This window comes from Tachyglossus aculeatus, chromosome 4 (genome assembly GCF_015852505.1).
Source record: "Tachyglossus aculeatus isolate mTacAcu1 chromosome 4, mTacAcu1.pri, whole genome shotgun sequence".
NCBI lineage: Eukaryota > Metazoa > Chordata > Mammalia > Monotremata > Tachyglossidae > Tachyglossus > Tachyglossus aculeatus.
Window position 1 is genome coordinate 89,955,549 of NC_052069.1, and position 22,132 is coordinate 89,977,680.

Genomic DNA, 22,132 nt, shown 5'->3' on the forward strand with positions numbered 1-22,132 from the left:
ATAAGCACTTAATAAATGCTATTATTATTATTATTATTATTACATAGCACATAAGGAAGTGTCACATTATTTATATGGAGGTTTGGAAAGAGATTTCAGTTTATAGCATACAAATCTGTGGGAAAACATGTGAGCCCCCCATGGGACAACCTGATCACCTTGTAACCTCCCCAGCGCTTAGAACAGTGCTTTCCACATAGTAAGCATTTAATAAATGCCATTATTATTATTATTACTATAATACCTTGTGATACAGCCACGTCTTTAAAAAACACCCTCTAGATCATAAGCTCGTAGTGGGCAGGGAATGAATCTGTCAACTTGGCGCTCCCTCAAATGCTTAATAAAGCGCTCTGCACATAATTAGCACTCAATATATACCACTGATGATAATAATAATAATTGTAGTATTTGTTAAGCGCTTACTATGTGCCAGGCACTGTACTAAGCGCTGGGGTAGATCCAAGCAAATCATGTCTCTCTGACTAGCTCTCTTCCTCCCTTCAAGGCCCCACTGAGAGCTCACCTCCTCCAAGAAGCCTTTCCAGACTGAGCCCCTTCCTTCCTTTCCCCCTCGTCCCCCTCTCCATCCCCCCCATCTTACCTCCTTCCCTTCCCCACAGCACCTGTATATATGTTTGTACATATTTATTACTCTATTTATTCATTTATTTTACTTGTACATATCAATTCTATTTATTTTATTTTGTTAGTATGTTTGGTTTCTCCATTTCCCCCTTTTAGACTGTGAGCCCACTGTTGGGTAGGGACTGTCTCTATATGTTGCCAACTTGTACTTCCCAAGCGCTTAGTCCAGTGCTCTGCACACAGTAAGTGCTCAATAAATACGATTGATTGATTGATGTCGGACACAGTCCCCGTCCCACGTGGGGCTCACAGTCTCAATTACTATTTTACAGATGAGGGAACTGAGGCACAGAGAAGTGAAGTGACTTGACCAAGGTCATACAGCAGACCAGTAGAGGACACTTCTGGGGTGTTCCCATAACGAACATCCACAGAGTACACAGCATTGCACATTACCTGCAGCTTGAACTGTTTCCAGTCACTCTTCTGAAGGATAATTTAGGGCTCCAGTTCTATTTCAGAAAACTCCCGAGCTTTGACCACAATAATATGAAATCTGAGTCCCTGAAGGATTACTCGTGTCCATCCCTTCATTCAAATAAAAGAAAGAATTGACCCGCTTCCTTCCGCTTCTACTTTTCAGTAGACGATATCCTCGGCTTTCAAGCGGGCCAACGTCTCCAGGCTGTCTGCTCACCTTGGGCAGGGAATGCGTTTACCAACTCTGTTATATTGTACTCTCCCAAGCGCTTAGTACGCTGCTCGGCACTCAGAGAGAGCTCAATAAATACGATTGACCGACTGACTGATAACCAAGTCGCAGTTGCATTCTGCAACTTGGGGTTGCCCGGGATGAGGAAGAATAACAATAATAATGATGGCATTTATTAAGCGCTTACTATGTGCGCTGTTCTAAGCGCAGGGGAGGCTACAAGGTGATCAGATTGTCCCACGGGGGGCTGGATGAAGAATAATAATAATAATAATGATGGCATTTATTAAGCGCTTACTATGTGCGCTGTTCTAAGCGCAGGGGAGGCTACAAGGTGATCAGATTGTCCCACGGGGGGCTGGATGAGGAATAATAATAATAATAATGATGGCACTTATTAAGCGCTTACTATGTGTGCTGTTCTAAGCGCAGGGGAGGCTACAAGGTGATCAGATTGTCCCACGGGCGGCTGGATGAGGAAGAATAATAATAATAATGATGGCGTTTATTAAGCGCTTACTATGTGCACTGTTCTAAGCGCAGGGGAGGTTACAAGGTGATCAGATTGTCCCACGGGGGGCTGGATGAGGAAGAATAATAATAATAATGATGGCATTTATTAAGCGCATACTATGTGCGCTGTTCTAAGCGCAGGGGAGGCTACAAGGTGATCAGATTGTCCCACGGGGGGCTGGATGAGGAATAATAATAATAATAATGATGGCACTTATTAAGCGCTTACTATGTGTGCTGTTCTAAGCGCAGGGGAGGCTACAAGGTGATCAGATTGTCCCACGGGGGGCTGGATGAGGAAGAATAATAATAATAATGATGGCGTTTATTAAGCGCTTACTATGTGCACTGTTCTAAGCGCAGGGGAGGCTACAAGGTGATCAGATTGTCCCACGGGGGGCTGGATGAGGAAGAATAATAATAATAATGATGGCATTTATTAAGCGCTTACTATGTGCGCTGTTCTAAGCGCAGGGGAGGCTACAAGGTGATCAGGTTGTCCCACGGGGGGCTCACAGTCTTGATCCCCATTTTGCAGATGGGGTAACTGAGGCCCAGAGAAGTTAAGTGACTTGCCCAAAGTCACAGGATTTGGACCTCTGACTTCTGACTCCAAAGCCCGGGCTCTTTCCACTGAGCCACGACCTCTTTGGCAGCGTCTAATCTCTTCCCTGGATTTAGGACAAAAGTTAGGATCTGAGGATTGGGGCCCAGTATTTTTGCCCAGGATCCTGGCGCCTTCCTGGGAACACCGGATTGGAGGATTGGACTGCATGTAGGGAAAGATGAACGGCAGAAAGAGAGGATTTTATGTTCCTCCAGCACCCTGTGCCCCTCCCCTCCGCTCTCACGCCTTCCAAGTTGGGACGAGACGACTCCGCCATCGGAAGCGGCGCTTTTTCCCGTTTGCGACACCTCGGTGCTATTTAAGCACTTCCTGGATTGACTTTACAGTTGTACTCGAAGGAGTCTTTCCATTTTGCTTGCAGCTATGTGTGATTTTGCAATTCAGAGATATAAATACGCTCCACCCTAGGAGGGGTGAGAAAAACACCAGGAGCATGAGGCCGGGCCAACTTCTGATCATCATCATCATCATCAATCGTATTTCTTGAGCGCTTACTGTGTGCAGAGCACTGTACTAAGTGCTTGGGAAGTACAAGTTGGCAACATATAGGGACGGTCCCTACCCAAAAGTGGGCTCACAGTCTAGAAGGGGGAGACAGAGAACAAAACCAAACATACTAACAAAATAAAATAAATAGAATAGATATGTACAATGCACTGATGCACTGGGAAGGCCGTTGTTGCGGCTGTGGTTGTGAGTGTGACTGTGTTGCGAATGTTGGACGCTGAACGGCAAGGACGCCGCAACTCTGCTCCCTTAACCACAGTAATTTATTGCTCTTATTGCAGAGCAGCGTGGCTTAATGGCGAGAGCCGGGGCTTGGGAGTCTGAGGTCACGGGTTCTATTCCTAACTCCACCACTTGTCAACTGTGCGACTTTGGGCAAGTCACTTCACTTCTCTGTGCCTCAGTTCCCTCATCTGTAAAATGGGGATTAAGACTGTGAGCCCCATGTGCATCTACCCAAATACCATCATTATTATTATTGTTACCCCGGTGCTTAGAACAGTGCTTGGCACATAATAAATGCTTAACAAATGCCATTATTATCCCTATTATTGTATTATTTTTTATCATTATTATTGCTGTTGTTCTAGTATGGGGAAGCAGCCTGGCCTAGTGGGTAGAGCAGGGTCCTGAGAGTCAGGAGGACCTGAGTTCTAATCCTGGCTCCATCATTTGTCCACTGTGTGACCCTCAGGCAAGTCGCTTCAGCCCACTGTTGGGTAGGGACTGTCTCTATATGTTGCCAGCTTGTACTTCCCAAGCGCTTAGTACAGTGTTTTGCACACAGTAAGCGCTCAATAAATATGATTGATTGATTGATTGATTGATTCTCTGGGCAGAAATAACAGAAATAAAAGATGTAGTTTTAGAAAGGAGTGAAGCATGAGGTCTGGGTTATAGTAGGAGATTGGAGAGATTAGATAGAAGGGGGGAAGCTGATTTTTAAAGCCAGTGACAAGAAGTTTCTGTTTGACCTGGAGGTGAATGGGTAACCACTGGAGGTTTCTGAGGAGTGGGGAGATGTGAACAAAGTGGTTTTTAAGAGAAATGAGCTGTTCAGGATAGTGAAGTAAGGACAGGAGTGGAATATCTATGATTCTTTCCTTTTTCTCCACACCATAAAAATAATAATAATAATGATGATAGCATTTGTTAAGTGCTTACTATGTGCAGAGCACTGTTCTAAGCACTGGAGGGGGGATACAAGGTGATAATAATAATAATAATAATAATAATAATAATGATGATGATGGTATTTGTTAAGCGCTTACTATGTGCAGAGCACTGTTCTAAGTGCTGGAGGGGGATACAAGGTGATCAAGTTGTCCCACGTGGGGCTCACAATCTTAATCCCCATTTTGCAGATGAGGTATCTGAGGCTCTGAGAAGTTAAGTGACTTGCCCAAGGTCACACAGCAGACATGTGGCGGAGCTGGGATTCGAACCTATGACCTCTGACTCCAAAGCCTGGGCTCTTTCCACTGAGTCAAGACCATTAGCTTCTTGTGGTCTGGGAACATGTCTACCAACTCTGTTGTACTGTACTCTCCCAAGTGCTTAGCACAGAGTTACTTGTTTTATTTTGTTGTCTGTCTCCCCCCTCTAGACTGTGAGCCCGTTATTGGGTAGGGGCCATCTCTACCTGCTGCCAAATTGTACTTTCCAAGCGCTTAGCACAGTGCTCTGCACACAGTAAGTGCTCCGTAAATATGATTGAATGAATAAATGAAGTAAGCACTCAGTAAGTACCGTTGATCGATTGTTCTACGATTTTTGAAGTTTCTAGTTACCTGTGTCTACCCCAAAACTCTCTGCCCTAAAGTAACCTCCCCGTATGGAGTTACATAAGATGGGTCCCTTCTCCAAGTGGAAGAGAATTGGGCATCTTTATATATATATCCGCATACCAAATTCAATTTTTGCACCTGTACCCTGTATGATCTTTTAGCGTTGAAATCTGAATGACGTACTCTTAATTCACCATTAAAGAGTAGAGGTAGGTGTTTGATCATTCAAAGCACGGCTGATGCTTTGTATATATGTATATATGTTTGTACATATTTGTTACTCTATTTATTTATTTATTTATTTTGCTTGTACATATCTATTCTATTTATTTTACTTTGTCAGTATGTTTGGTTTTGTTCTCTGTCTCCCCCTTTTAGACCGTGAGGCCACTGTTGGGTAGGGACTGTCTCTATATGTTGCCAACTTGGACTTCCCAAGCGCTTAGTACAGTGCTCTGCACACAGTAAGCGCTCAATAAATACGACTGATGATGATGATGCAAGTCTCGCTCTCTAGCAAAGAAAATGACAACCAGCTGCTGATCTTAGGGGTGGTAATCTCACTGTTTGAAGTGTTGATTCCTCAGGCTTTAGGACTCTCAGTAACCATCTGAGTAACAATCTAAGAAGCAGCATGGCTCAGAAAGAACCCCGGGCATGGGAGTCAGAGGTCATGGGCTCTAATCCCTGCCAGCTGTGTGACTTTGGTCAAGTCACTTAACTTCTCTGTGCCTCAGTTACCTCACCTGGAAAACGGGGATTAAGACTGTGAGCCCCATGTGGGACAACCTGATCACCTTGTATCTCCCCCAGTGCTTCGAAGTAAGCGCTTAACAAATACCATCATTATTAATATTGATATTAATATTATTAATATTGATAACATCCTTCGGAGGGTGCGGGCTGGGCAGTAGAAGGAGAGAAGGGAGGTGAGGTAGGAGGGGGCGAGGGGATGGACAGCCTTGAAGCCCAGGGTGAGGAGTTTCTGCCTGATGCGCAGATTGATCGGTAGCCATTGGAGGTTTTTGAGGAGGGGAGTAATATGCCCAGAGCGTTTCTGGACAAAGATAATCCGGGCAGCAGCATGAAGTATGGATTGAAGTGGAGAGAGACACGAGGATGGGAGATCAGAGAGAAGGCTAGTGCAGTAGTCCAGACGGGATAGGATGAGAGCTTGAATTAGCAGGGTAGCAGTTTGGATGGAGAGGAAAGGGCGGATCTTGGCAATGTTGCGGAGCTGAGACCGGCAGGTTTTGGTGACGGCTTGGATGTGAGGGGTGAATGAGAGAGCGGAGTCGAGGATGACACCAACGTTGCGGGATTGTGAGACGGGAAGGATGGTAGTGCCGTCAACAGAGATGGGAAAGTCAGGGAGAGGACAAGGTTTGGGAGGGAAGACAAGGAGTTCAGTCTTGGACATGTTGCATTTTAGGTGGCGGGCAGACCTCCAGATGGAGATGTCCTGAAGGTAGGAGGAGATGCGAGCCTGGAGAGAGGGGGAGAGAGCAGGGGCAGAGATGGAGATCTGGGTTTCATCAGCGTAGAGATGATAGTTGAAGCCGTGGGAGCGAATGAGGTCACCAAGGGAGTGAGTGTAGATCGAGAACAGAAGGGGACCAAGCACTGAACCTTGGGGAGCCTCCACAGTAAGGGGATGGGAGGGGGAGGAGGAGCAGCCTGCAAAAGAGACTGAGAATGAACTACCGGAGAGATAAGAGGAGAACCAGGAGAGGACAGAGTCTGTGAAGCCAAGGTCGGAGAGCGTGTTGAGGAGAAGGGGGTGGTCCACAGTGTCGAAGGCAGCTGAGAGGTCGAGGAGGATTAGGATAGAGTAGGAGCCGTTGGATTTGGCAAGCAGGAGGTCATTGGTGACCTTTGAGAGGGCAGTTTCCGTGGAATGTAGGGGACGGAAGCCAGACTGGAGGGGGTCGAGGAGAGAGTTGTTGTTGAGGAATTCGAGGCAGCGCGTGTAGACCACTCGTTCATGGAGTTTGGAAAGGAATGGTAGGAGGGATATGGGGCGATAACTAGAAGGTGAGGTGGGGTCAAGAGTGGGTTTTTTTAGGATGGGGGAGACGTGGGCATGTTTGAAGGCAGAGGGGAAGGAACCAGTGCAGAGACTGTGAGTCCATTGTTAATGTCTATCTCCCCCTCTAGACTGTAAGCTCGTTGTGAGCAGGAAACATGTCTAAGAGCTCAGTTGTACTGTAGTCTCCCAAGCACAGTAAGAGCTCAATAAATATGATTCATTAATCGCTTGATGGAAGAAGTGTTTATTATGGTTATTATGTTGGATTTTGGGGTGAAGCCAGCAACGACTTATAAAGCACATCCTGTTTTCTTTGGATTCCAATGAAAGACCAAATTATCTCTTAAGGGACAGGAAAATAAATGTATCCACAGGCAGCTGAGTTACGATACTAAAAAATATTAAAATATATATGGGAGAAATATTTGAAATGCAATGAGGAAAAGGGAAGGCCAGCATTCCTTTCTATTTTCATCTATAATCAACTGTCCCTTATTTAAAAGTTGTATTTTGCAGGGTGAGTCTAGGAAGGTGGGTCACGGGAATTACCTGCAGCCGTTTCAAAGAAAAGATCGACCTCCCTAAACCTAAAGCCCAACACTTGTAAACCCTGTATTTGCATAATAATAATATGGCATTTGTTAAGTGCTTACTATGTGCCAAGCACCATTCTAAGCACTGGGGGAGATACAAGGTGATCAGGTTGTCCCATGGGGGGCTCACAGTGTTAATGCCCATTTTACCGATGAGGTAACTGAGGCACAAAGAAGTTAAGTAGACACCTTCTAGACTGTGAGCCCACTCTTCTAGACTGTGAGCCCACTGTTGGGTAGGGACTGTCTCTATATGTTGCCAACTTGTACTTCCCAAGCACTTAGTACAGTGCTCTGCACACGGTAAGTGCTCAATAAATACGATTGATTGATTGATTGATTGACTGATTGATTGATTAAGTGGTTTGCCCAAGGTCATACAGAAGACAGGCGGGGGAGCCGGAATTAGAACCCACATCCTCTGACTCCCAAACCCGGGCTTTTTCAACTAAGCCACACTACTTCCCGCTAAGCCATGCAAATAAGGTGGATGCTGTGCTCCTCTGCTCACAGCACCCTACCGACTTTGGATTTTCTTTTGTGTACTGTGCATTACTCCTTGTCCTTTATGCTGTTTTAGTATTTATTGTTCCCTTGCTTTGGATGTGTCTGTCTCCAGTGCTCTTCCCAACGCATATTCATAGACTGTGATTGTCTGTGTCTAATTCCAAACTGGGTAGTCTCTCCCAGCACTTAGTAAAGTGTTTTGCACACAGTAAGTGTTTAATAAATACCCTTTCCACTAGTATTACTCCTCCCACACTCGCCCTTTCTTGTCCTCTTCCTTCTTTGCCTCTCCCAAGCTACTGCTAAGCTTTTTTTTTTCCATTTTAGGGCCCTAAATCCTGAGTTAATGTTGCCAGTTTCCGTCATGACACTCAAATCTGAGAATGAGGGCAAATGGCGAAGAAGCCTTGAGTCTCCCTCTCTCCTACCTCCCTCAGGGATGCAAGAGAGTTTCGGTGGCTGGGAGCCAGGGTTGGAGGGTAGTTTCCCCAAAAGGTAAATTCTGGGAAGAGGAAGTAAAAATCAGAGGTGTGGTGCCCTATGACATCACCCGTTGTGAGCACAGGACTTTGGAAAACCAGAAGACCTTTGAAAACTGATGCCCTCTATGTAGAAAACTTAAAAAATACCAATCTGCAAAAAATATCGTTTCAGTCTGCTTTTACAGATATCCGAAAAAAGAGACGACTAGGATTTTCTTTCAAAAAAATAAATAGTTATCCCCAGTACTTCCCAAGCGCTTAGTACAGTGCTCTGCACACAGTAAGCGCTCAATAAATATGATTGAATCAATCAATCAATCAATCGTATTTATTGAGCGCTTACTGTGTGCAGAGCACTGTACTAAGCACTTGGGAAGCACAAGTTGGAAGATTGAATGAATGAATGAGTGAATGAAAAGTGACATGGCTTAGTGGAAAGAGCACAGACCTGGGAGTAAGAAGGCCTGAGTTCTAATTAAGCTTCTGCCACTTGCTTGGTGTGACTTCGGGCAAGCCACTTAACTTCTCTGGGCCTCAGTTTCCTTAACTGTAGAATGGGGTTTCAATACCTGTTCTCCCTCTTACTTAGATTGTGAGATCCAAGTGGGACAGGTATTCTGTCCCATCTGATTATCATGTAAGTGCTTAATTCATTCATTCACTCAATCATATTTATCACATGCTTACTGTGTGCAGCACAAATAAATACCATTAAAAAAAAAATCAGTACCATGGGGCAAGTAGGTGCAACTTCATCTCAAAGTTGAAAAAACAAGGTGTTTTTAGAATCTTACATATGGTTTGTTGCTCTCTTTTAAGAAGAAGCAGCATGGCCTAGTGGAAAGAGCACAGGCTTGGGCGTTAGAGGACGTGGGTTCTAATTCCGGCTCCCCCACTTGTCTGCTGTGTGACCTTGGGCAAGTCACTTAACCTCTCTCTGCCTCAGTTACTTCATCTTTAAAATAGGGGATAAGAGTGTGAGCCCCATGTGGGACAACCTCATTACCTTGTATCTACCCTGGTGCTTAGAATAAGTAAGCGCTTAACAGATAACATAATAATAATTATTATTATTAAGGGGCCAAATGCTGTTCTAAGTTTGGAGTATTTGCAAATTATCGACTGGACTAATAATAACAGTGGTATTTGTTAAGCACTTATTATGTGCCAAGCACTGTGCTAAGTTCTGGGGTAGATACAAGATAATCAGGTCGGACATAGTCCCTGTCCCACACGGGACTCACAGTTTAGGGGGAAAGGAGGGCAGATATTAATCCCCATTTTACAGAGGAGCAAACCCAAGTGAAGAGAATGAAACACACTCTCTATCCCACAAGAGACTCATAATCTAAGAGGAGGGAGAGCAGGTGTCACCCCATTTTAGAGGTGAAGAAACTGAGGCTCATAGAGGCTGACTTGCCCAAGGTCATGCAGCAAACCAAACACACTGTTGAAACTAGAAACCGGATCTCTGGCCGACGCTCTTTTCATTAGTCCAAGCTGCTTTAGGTCCATGGCACAAAGAAGTAATAATAGTAATGATAATAATAATAATGATGATGGTTGGTATTTGTAAAGCACTTACTAAGTAGCTGGCACTGTGCTAAGCACTGGGATGGATACAAGCAAATTTGGTTGGATTTAGTCCCTGTCCCACGTGGGGCTCACAGTCTCAATCCCCACTTTACAGATGAGGTAACTGAGGCACAGAGAAGTGAAGTGACTTGCCCAAGGTCACACAGCAGGCAAGTGGCGGATCCAGGATTAGAACCCATGACTTTCTGACACTGAGGCCCTGGCTCTTTCCACTACGCCAGCAGAAGTGTTCGTATCCTGGCATTACAATTAGAGAATACCGTCGCCAGACTGTAAGCTCCTTAAGGGCAAGGATGATGTCTACCAATTCTATTTTATTTCACTCTCCCAAGGGCTTAGTACCAAGCTCCACACATAGTAAACACTCAATAAATACTGCGGACTCATTAATATCAAGATGCCATTTTAGGAAACATAAATTGATGCCTAATTTGCTCATTGAGATTCTTTGACAAACATCCCTTCCAAATCTCGGGAAAATTGCATTTCTAAGGTGTTGAATATTTTGATATTGATAGACTTGATATTTCACTTCCTATTCATCCATTCATTCAATCATATTTATTAAGCACTTGCTGTGTGCAGAGCACTGAACACTACAATACAAGAATAAATAGTGTTCAATACAACAATAAATAGTGAGAATCCCTGCCCACAACGAGCTCACAGTCCAAAGGTGGCGGAGACAGACTTCGTGAAGATTTATTCACTTCCAATGCGAAGAGAGGTATCGTCTTCCCATGTACACTGAAAATAAATTGAGGGAGAAGACTTGCTTGTTCCAAAATCCTACTGAAAGTGACCTTTGGGATATGAGAGCCTCTTATTTATGGACTCCACTCAGAATTTTTTTTAATTTATGAGAGGATATTAAATGACCGAATGTGAACAAGCAGTTGGCTGCCTCCCCCTGACATCAATTAGAATGAAACGTTAAATGGGAAATCGAAAAAATGATTCTGATTTTTCCAGAAAATAAAATAATAAAGATGATGGTATTTATTAAGTGCTTACTACGTGCTAAGCGGTGGGATAGCGTTGAGAGCCCCACATGGGGCTCACAATTTCCCATATGAGGAAACTGAGATCCAGAGAGGTTAATTATTTTTCTGAAATAGCTCAGCCTAGTGTCTAGAACGTGGGCCTGGGAATCAGAAGGACCTGGGTTCTAATCCCGGCTTTGCCACCTGTCTACTGTGTCTTATTTATGGACTCTACTCAGAATTTTTTTTAATTTATGAGAGGATATTAAATGACCGAAAGTGGACAAGCAGTTGGCTGCCTCCCCCTGACATCGATTAGAATGAAACGTTAAACGGGGAAATCGAAAAAAACGATTCTGATTTTTCCAGAAAATAAAATAATAAAGATGATGGTATTTATTAAGTGCTTACTATGTGCTAAGCGGTGGGATAGCGTTATGTTGCCAACTTGTACTTCCCAAGCGCTTAGTACAGTGCTCTGCACACAGTAAGTGCTCAATAAATACAATTGATTGATTGATTGATTGATAGCGTTGAGAGCCCCGCATGGGGCTCACAACTTCCCAAAAGAGGAAACTGAGATCCAGAGAGGTTAATTATTTTTCTGAAATAGCTCAGCCTAGTGTCTAGAACATGGGTTTGGGAATCAGAAGGATCTGGGTTCTAATCCCGGCTTTGCCACCTGTCTACTATGTCTCCTTGGGCTAGTCAATTGACTTCTTTAGGCCTCAGTTAGCTAGCTTGTCTGTAAAGTTGGGATTAAGGCTGTAAACCCCATGTAGGACATGGACTTTATCCAACCTGATTATCTTGTATCTACCCCAGCGCTTAATACGGTGTCTGGCCCATAATAAGCATTTAACAAATACCATTAAAAAAGTAACTCGCCCAAGCAGTCTAGGAATTGAGCTGGTTTTAAACCCAGGTCTCCTGATTCAGTCCTGTTCGTTTTTTCCTCTGTGATCTGCTGCCTCCCCAGAAAATAGCTGTTAAGCCCGAAATAAAACACTGCCCCTTCTCTTTCCTCTTTCTTGGCTGTACAGTCATGAATGGAGTCACAAATAGTGAGCAGGACGTTTGTTGGGAGATTTTTCTCCAAGTTTAGTTTGTTGTGTTTGTTTAATGGTACTTGTTAAGTGCTTATTATGTATCAAACACTGCTCTAAGTGCTTGGGTATTCATTTAATCAATCAGTGGTACTTATTGAGCACTTGCTATAAGCAGAGCATGTACTAAGTGTTTGGGTGAGTACAGTCCGGCAGAATTAGCGGACACATTCCCAGTCGATAATGAGCTTACAGTACATGGCTTAGTGGAAAGAGCCTGGGTTTGGGAGTCAATCAATCAATCAATCGTATTTATTGAGCGCTTACTGTGTGCAGAGCACTGTACTAAGCACTTGGGAAGTACAAGTTGGCAACAGAGACAGTCCCTACCCAACAGTGGGCTCACAGTCTAAAAGGGGGAGACAGAGAACAGAACCAAACATACTAACAAAATAAAATAAATAGAATAGATATGTACAAGTAAGAGGTCATGGGTTCTAATCCCGGCTCCGCCAACTTGTCAGCTGTGTGACTTTGGGCAAATCACTTAACTTCTCTGGGCCTCAGTTACCTCATCTGTAAAATGGGGGTTAAGACTGTGAGCCCCACATGGGACAACCTGATCACCTTGTATCCCCCTCCGCGCTTAGAACAGTGCTTTGCACATAGTAGGCACTTAACAAATACCATCAGTCTAGAAATACCTTCAGGACTGTGAGCCTGCTGTTGAGTAGAGACCGGCTCTCTATGTTCCCAACTTGTACTTCCCAAGCACTTAGTACAGTGCTCTGCACACAGTAAGTGCTCAATAAATACAAATGAATGAATTATTATTATTATTATGTGCGGCAGCCATTTTACTTCGCTCTGTGGAGGAGCTGAATGGGTGGTAAAGTGAGACTATGTGTTTAGGAGTTTAGCTCTGGCCCCAGCTATGCTACCACTGCTGCTCCCCACCCCCAAAACACACACAGACACACACCTAAACACTCTGCATCCTCCCACCCAAGCATAGTCCTTCCAGAAAAGCAGCATGGCCTAGTGGGACAAGCACACCCTAGGAGTCAGAGAACCCGAGTCCTAATTCCATCTCTGCCACTTGTCAGCTGTGTGACTCTGGGCAAATTTTCTGCTCCTCAGTTCCTCATCTGTAAAGTGGGGATTAACTCCTACTCCCTCCTACCTAGACTGTGAGCCCCATGGTCACCCCCTGATAATCCAAACTTGATAGTCCCAGCATTTAGAACAGTGCCTGGCACATAGTAAGCCCTTACAAATATCTTGAGAAGCAGCGTGGCTCAGTGGAAAGAGCCTGGGCTTTGGAGTCAGAGGTCATGAGTTCAAATCCCGGCTCTGCCAATTGTCAGCTGTGTGACTTTGGGCAAGTCACTTAACTTCTCTGGGCCTCAGTTCCCTCATCTGTAAAATGGGGATGAAGACTGTGCGTCCCCCCCCACCCCCCCGTGGGACAACCTGATCACCTTGTAACCTCCCCAGTGCTTAGAACAGTGCTTTACACATAGTAAGCACTTAACAAATACCATTGTTATTATTATAATTCAATCAATCAATCGTATTTATTGAGCGCTTACTGTGTGCAGAGCACTGTACTAAGCACTTGGGAAGTACAAGTTGGCAACATATAGAGACAGTGCCTACCCAACAGTGGGCTCACAATCTAGAAGGGGGAGACAGAGAACAAAACCAGACGTATTAACAAAATAAAATAAATAGAATAGATATGCACAAGTAAAATAAATAGAGTAATAAATATGTACAAACATATATACATAAATACAGGTGCTGTGGGGAAGGGAAGGAGGTAAGACGAGGGGATGGAGAGGGGGACAAGGGGGAGAGGAAGGAGGGGGCTCAGTCTGGGAAGGCCTCCTGGAGGAGATGAGCTCTCAGTAGGGCCTTGAAATTATTATTATTATACTCATTATTCCAGGGCTAAGGCAGACAATGCCAGGTCCACTTCTTGCCCAGGTCCTGTCCTGACTGATCCTTAAGGGGACTCCGCAGGTTAGGTGACTTAATTCCAGTTGGGCACCGTACCGAGAAGATGAGATATGGTTTAGGGAATCCTTCTCCCCCAACCCCCCACCCTTGGTCCCAGTAAAATCTGTATCTGTCAGGAGAAGGTGGTCCTGGGTGGGTAGAGAATGGGAGCAAGTGCAGCAGTCTTGGCTTTTGCCAGCAAGATTCGCTTCTGGGTTTCCTTCTCACTCACTCACTCACTCACTCACTCACTCACTCACTCACTCACTCTCCTGCCCCGTCCCAGAGATCAGATTTGGAGCAGGGCTCCTTATTTCTGTAAGCACATGTGAGAAAGAGAAGGGGAGCTGTCAGCCATATCCATGGGCAAAATCCAAGGCTTTTGGCTCCTTCTGGCATCTAAGTCATCCCCTTTCCCTCTCAGGATCCACAGCACGGGAGTTGCTCAATCAATCAATCAATAATCAATCATTGGTATTTATTGAGCCCTTACTTTGTTCCTCTCAAGGACCTCCCACCTGCCACATCTTTCCTCTCCCCCTGGATAATAATAATAATGATGCCATTTATTAAGCGCTTACTGTGTGCAAAGCACTGTTCTAAGCGCTGCGGGGGATACAAGGTGATCAGGTTGTCCCACATGGGGCTCACAGTCTTCACCCCCATTTTACAGATGAGGGAACTGAGGCACAGAGAAGTGAAGTGACTTGACCAAAGTCACACAGCTGACAATTGGCAGAGCCGGGATTTGAACCCATGACCTCTGACTCCAAAGCCCGGTCTCTTTAGACTGAGCCAGGCTGCTTCTCTAAGGGTAGTGTATCCTTATAGTTTTCTTGGTAAAGCTACAGAAATGGTTTACCATTGCCTCCTTCCACGCAGTAAACTTGAGTCTCCGCCCTCGACTCTCTCATTCATTCATTCATTCAATCATATTTATTGAGCGCTTATTGCATGCAGAGCACTGTACTAAGCGCTTGGGAAGTACAAGTTGGCAACGTATAGAGACGGTCCCTACCCAACAACGGGCTCACAGTCTAGAAGGGGGAGGCAGGCAACAAAACAAACCATGCGGACAGGTGTCAAGTCATCAAAATAAATAGAACTAAAGCTCAATGTACATCATTAACAAAATAAATAGAATAGTAAATATGTACAAGTAAAATAAATAGAGTAATAAATCTGTACAAACATATATACAGGAGCTGTGGGGAGGGGAAGGAGGTGGGGCGGGGGGGATGGGGAGGAGGAGAGGAAGAAGGGGGCTCAGTTTGGGAAGGCCTCTTGGAGGAGGTGAGCTCTCAGTAGGGCTCTCCCATTTCACTGCTGCCCAGCACGGGTGAGTTTTGATTAACAGATTGCCTCCTACTCGCTAGCCACTTCCCAAGCTAGGACTGGAATGGTGAGGCCTCTGCTTGCCTCTCCCTCCCTTAGCCGAGACTGGTAGAATACTAGAAACCTTCCAGGTGTGATCCTGAGAGGGTAAGAGTGTCCTTCACCCTCATGAATTTCAAGGTCTAAAGAGAAATTCCAGCTCCATTCCTGCATCCTCACTCCAGGCGTGCTTATTCTTTTCCTCTGCAGCCTCAGACTGCTCTAGGAATCCCTGGCCCCCTCATTTGGAAAGTTACGGGGGGCCTTTGATCACTCTGAGAAGCCGGAGGGCCCTCGAGACCGTTAGCTCAATGTGGCAGGGAATATGTCCATTTATTGTTATATTGTACTCTCCCGAGCGCTTAGTACAGCGCTCTGCACACAGTCAGGGCTCAATAAATACGATTGAAGGGAATGAATGAGTGGAAGAATTACGACTGTCACCCGTGGACAGCTTGGTTTTAGTAGAAGCTATAAACCTCAAAGGTAAAGAAATGACACACTGTCATATTGGAGGTAAAATCAAGACAAACAGTTGGGCGGTTCTTCCTGAAAGCCAGCGATGTTGGGAATGGTGAAAACTAGAATCAACCAATCAATCAATCGATGGTGTTTATTGAGTGCTTACTGTATGCAGAACACTATATTTAGTGCTTGGAAGACTACAACTTGTACTTCCCAAGAGCTTAGTACAGGGCTCTGCGCACAGTAAGCGCTCAATAAATACGATTGAACGAATACAACACAACAGAGTCGGAAGATACGTTCTGGTTGACACAAGTACTAAGGAAACGGGTTAATATGCCAACTCTTTCCAAATTATGAAAGCTGGGGAGTTTCTTAGGAAGGAATAAAATAAAAGGGCTGTGGAGGGAAGAATTTCATTAAAGGAAATAAGATTTGGTGAGCCATATAGAATAGAATAGAACTCAATCAACTCTTAGCCTTGGGGCCGATACGATGAAAACAGATGCAGGGCCACTGGGTTGGCAGGATGGAAAGGACTCCTAGGGATATTGATGACCAAAGAGATGACTTTGAGCTGAAAAAGCATTTTCAGTTCAAGGACTATTTTCCTAAGATAAAGTCACAGAACAAAAGCTCTAAGAAGTGAGAAAGAGGGCTAGTGTTTGTTTCTTCGCCGGAACCAAAGGGATGTTCATTCATTCATTCATTCAATCGTATTTATTGAGCGCTTACTGCGTGCAGAGCACTGTACTAAGCGCTTGGGAAGTACAAGTTGGCAACACATAGAGACGGTCCCTACGCAACAGTGGGCTCCCAGTCTAGAAGGGTTCATCTCGCCATTCAGCTTGAAGATCAGCTTCAAGCTTCAGCTTGATGGATTCAGCGATCAGTGGTATTTATCAAGTGCTGACTGTGTGCAGAGCACTGTACTAAGCGCTTGGGAGAGGGCAATGCAAGACAGCTGGTGGACCCATTCCCTGTCCACAAGGAACTCACAGTCTTGAGGGGGAGAGAGACATTCATATATATCAATAAATAAATTATGGAGAAATACAGAAGTGCGGAGGTAGAGACGAATATTAAAGGTTTAAGGGTACAGATCCAAAGTGCATAGGCGGTGAAGAAACAGTGTGGCTCATTGGAAAGAGCCCGGGCTTTGGAGTCAAAGGTCATGGGTTCAAATCCAGGCTCCACCAATTGTCAGCTGTGTGACTTTGGGCAACTCACTTCACTTTTCTGAGCCTCAGTTACCTCACCAGTAAAAGGGGGATTAAGACTGTGAGCCCCCTGTGGGACAACCTCATCACCTTGTAACCTCCCCAGCGCTTAGAACAGTGCTTTGCACATAGTAAGCGCTTAATAAATGCCATCATTAGAAGGGTGAGGGTGTCGATGAGGAAGGAAGATGTTACCAAGTGTGGTAAAACCACTGGAGAGAGGAGGCTTGAGGGGAAAATGATTTTCAGGAGGCTGGATCTTTTTTGTATATATGTATATATGTTTGTACATATTTATTTACATATTTATTTAATATTTAATATTCACATATTTAAATATTTATTACTCTATTTATTTATTTTACTTGTACATATCTATTCTATTTATTTTACTTTGTTAGTATGTTTGGTTTTGTTCTCTGTCTCCCCCTTTTAGACTGTGAGCCCACTGTTGGGTAGGGACTGTCTCTATATGTTGCCAACTTGTACTTCCCAAGCGCTTAGTACAGTGCTCTGCACACAGTAAGCGCTCAATAAATACGATTGATTGACTGATGATTGATTGTTGAGAGCCTCAACAGCAGATGAATATCCCAAGTGTATACATCTTCCCTTCCCTCCCTCCCATTGGAGAAAAGTGACTGAGAGGACAGTATGTCTTTAAAGTCCTGAGGCACTCTGGAAAATCCAAACTCTAGGTTCCCAGAATGCTGAGTCCCTCAGTCATATTTATTGAGCACATATTGAGTGCACAGCACTGTACTAAGCACTTGGGAGAGTAATGATAACAATAATAATAATGACGGTGTTGTTGAGTGCTTACTATGTGCCAGACGCTGTACCAAGCGCTAAGGTGGATCAAGCCAGTGGAGTTGGACACAGTCCCTGTCCCACGTGGGGCTCACAGTCTTAGTCCCCCATTTGACAGATGAGGTAACTGAGGCACAGAGAAGTGAAGTGACTTGTTCAAGGTCACACAGCAGACTGGGATAAGAAGCTATCACCTTGTAATTCCCAGGCCCTTGCTCTATCCACTAGGCCACGCTGCTTCTTATGATGATATAACAGACACATTCCCTGCCCACATTCCCTGCTGAGGGAACTATACCTACTGTGTACTAGCCTACTATGACTTCAAAGTGGAAGTTCAAGCATTTCTAGGGAGCCAGAACAGCTCTGAGGGGATGCAAGATAGACTGGTCAGTTTGGCCAATACAGTCTCAGGATATTTGGATGATTTTATAAAATCGCACAGGGCAGCTTTCAAAAGTTCAAGTGTGACTCTGCCAAATCGGGATGTCTGGTCAGTCTAATTTTAAGGTTTAAAAAACAAGTCCCTCTAAATCAATCAATCAATCAATCATATTTATTGAGCGCTTACTATGTGCAGAGCACTGTACTAAGTGCTTGGGAAGTACAAATTGGCAACACATAGAGACAGTTCCTACCCAACAGTGGGCTCACAGTCTAAAAGGGGGAGACAGAGAACAGAACCAAACATACCAACAAAATAAAATAAATAGGATAGAAATGTACAAGTAAAATAAATAAATAAATAAATAAATAGAGTAATAAATATGTACAACCATATATACATATATACAGGTGCTGTGGGGAAGGGAAGGAGGTAAGATGGGGGGATGAAGAGGGGGACGAGGGGGAGAGGAGGGAAGGGGCTCAGTCTGGGAAGGCCTCCTGGAGGAGGTGAGCTCTCAGCAGGGCCTTGAAGGGAGGAAGAGAGCTAGCTTGGCGGAGGGGCAGAGGGAGGGCATTCCAGGCCCGGGGGATGACGTGGGCTGGGGGTCGATGGCGGGACAGGCCAGAACGAGGTACGGTGAGGAGATTAGCGGTGGAGGAGCGGAGGTTGTGGGCTGGGCTGGAGAAGGAGAGAAGGGAGGTGAGGTAGGAGGGGGCGAGGGGATGGATGGACAGCCTTGAAGCCGACGGTGAGGAGTTTCTGCCTGATGCGCAGATTGATTGGTAGCCACTGGAGATTTTTGAGGAGGGGAGTAATACGCCCAGAGCGTTTCTGGACAAAGATAATCCGGGCAGCAGCATGAAGTACGGATTGAAGTGGAGAGAGACACGAGGATGGGAGATCAGAGAGAAGACTGGTGCAGTAGAACCGAAGCAACCTTATGGAATGAGTGGAAAACACTGCAGTTCAGCTCCTGCACCACATTTGCTATGTAAACTGTGTAAGCTGTTGGCTCAGTGACTTTGCCCTCTGGTTTTTAACAGTCAACCGGCATTAAATCTTATTCTTATTCCCATTTTTGTTCTTCCGAATGAATGAGGGGTAAAGAGTAAAACAAAATCACACAGGTCTCTGGGGAGGAATTTCAAGTTACCCCTAGAGTGACCTAAAATGAGATGCTTCCTTTGTATAGAGCAGTAAAAAAGATAAATATTTAAGTCAAAGCTCCCATGTCTGTGCTAATGCCTATCATGCTAAGGAATGGAAGAAGAAAAACAGGAATCGTAGAGAAAACTTTTGGTAGCATTACTTTTAAGCAGGCTAGTATCGCTCGTCCACACACTCAGACTGCTTCCAGGTGTGGGAGGGCTGCCGGCATTTGATGAAGTCTTTGGAATCCTTAGGTGATTGGCACACAGAAGAAGTAGATGTGAGCAGAAAGAGTGATGAGACCAAATTTCTCCTCACAACCCTTGTAAAATCTGTGAAATCTGCAGAAACCAAAAATGGTGGTAAAAAAAAAAAAAAGAAAAAAGAAGTAGAAGGGAAAGCTGAAGAGATCTGGACTTAAGGTTGTTTAGGAAAATACGTTTGCCATAAAATTGTGATGCCATCAGTCTTATATATTGTTATATCGACTATATATTGTCTGTATTGTTATATTGCACTCTCCCAAGCACTTAGTACAGGGCTTAGCATGCAGTAGCGCTCAATGACTACGAATGAATGAATATACACTCGTGCCTCCTCACCCCAACTTTCACACGGTAATACTGGGCAAATAGTTGTCTCAGTTAACACTCAATGGCATCTATTGCATGCTTACTGTTTTCAGAGCACTGTTCTAAATGCTTGGGAGAGTGCATTACAACAGAGTTGCTGTTTATGGGCAAGCTTTTGCTTCCAAGGCAGAAAGTGATTGTACCAGCATCCATTTTCACAACCAAATTTGGATAATTTGCCATACATCGTGAAATAGTAGAGCAACGAAAATCTGGGATTTGGGGGGGTTTCTGACGTTTCGAATGCAGTTGTCCTTCTATAATTACCACTTGAAGCAAAATCAACATTGGCAAACTCTTTACTGGGGGGAGATAAAGGGAAACTTTCCAACCTCTTCCACTAAATTCCCTGTTGCCATTTCATAGACATTTATTCATGGAGTGAATGTTAAATTTTATGATGCTCCTGTGCTACATATAGGGGGGCTGAGTACTGAAATACTGTAAAATTAAAACAGTCTCCTGGAAAGCATGCACACGATTCAAACATTACGTGTTTGTGGTGAGTACATGTAGCAAAACAAAATAGGGAAGAATGAAGCCAGTGATCGTAAGGATCTTATTTATTTTTTATTTTTGAGGGGAGGAACTACCGTATAATGAATGTTTAGTGTTAGTATGCATTTGCCAAGAATAATAGCCGATTCTAGTCCCAGCCAGCCACTAGTCTCCTCTGTAACCTTGGCAAAGTCACTTAACCTCTCTGGCCCTTTTTCTCATCTGGAAATGAGGATAACATATCTGCTCTCCCAATCAATCAATCAATCATATTTATTGAGCGCTTGCTACATGCAGTACACCGTACTAAGCGCTTGAGAGAATACAATATAACGGAGATAGGAGTCAGTTACCTGCCTAAGAGCTGACACTCTAGAGGGGGATACAGACATTAATATAAATAAATATATTACTGATATAATAATGAAGGCATTTGTTAAGCACTTACTATGTGCCAAGCACTGTTCTAAGCACTGGGGGAGATACAAGGTAAACAGGTTGTCCCACATTGGGCTTAATCCCCATTTTCCAGATGAGGTAACTGAGGCCCAGAGAAGTGAAGTGACTTGCCCAAAGTCACACAGCTGACAAGTTGTGGAGCTGGGATTAGAACCCATGATCTCTGACTCCCAAGCCTGGGCTCTTTCCACTGAGCCGTGCTGCTTCTCATATCAATATGTATTCATTCATTCATTCAATCGTATTCATTCATTCATTCAATCGTATTTATTGAGCGCTTACTGTGTGAAGAGCACTGTACTAAGCGCTTGGGAAGTCCAAGTTGGCAACATATAGAGACGGTCCCTACCCAACAGCGGGCTCACAGTCTAGAAGGGGGAGACAGACAACAAAACAAAACATATAAACCAAATAAAATAAATAGAATAAATACATACAAGTAAAATAAATAAATAGAGTAATAAATATGTACAAACATATATACATATATACAGGTATATACATATTTATTGAGCACTTACTGTATGCAGAGCACTGTACTAAGCACTTGGGAAGTACAAGTTGATAACATTCATTCATTCAATCGTATTTATTGAGCGCTTACTGTGTGCAGAACACTGTACTAAGCGCTTGGGAAGTACAAGTTGGCAACCTATAGAGGTGGTCCCTACCCAACAGTGGGCTCACAGTCTACACAGACATGGTCCCTACCCAACAGTGGGCTCACAGTCTAGAAGGGGGAGAGTATTGTATATCAATCAATCAATTGTATTTATTGAGCACTTACTGTGTGCAGAGCACCGTACTAAGCGCTTGGGAAGCACAAGTTGGCAACATATAGAGACGGTCCATGTATGTAAGTGCTGTGGGGCTGAGGGAGGGGGAAATAAAAGGTGCAAAGCCCAATGCCAAGGTGACAACAGAAGGGAATAAGAGAAGATGAAATGAGGACTTAATTGGGGAGGACCTCTTAGGGGAGATGTTCTTTTAATAAAGGTTTGAAGGAAGGGAGAGTGGTCGTCTATTGGGTATGAAGATGGAGGGAGTTTTAGGCCAGAGACAGGTTGTGGATGAGAGGTTGGTAGTGAGATAGATGAGATCGAGATGCAGTTAGTGGGTTGGCATTAGAGGAGCCAAGTGGGTGGGCTGGTTTGTAGTGGGAAAT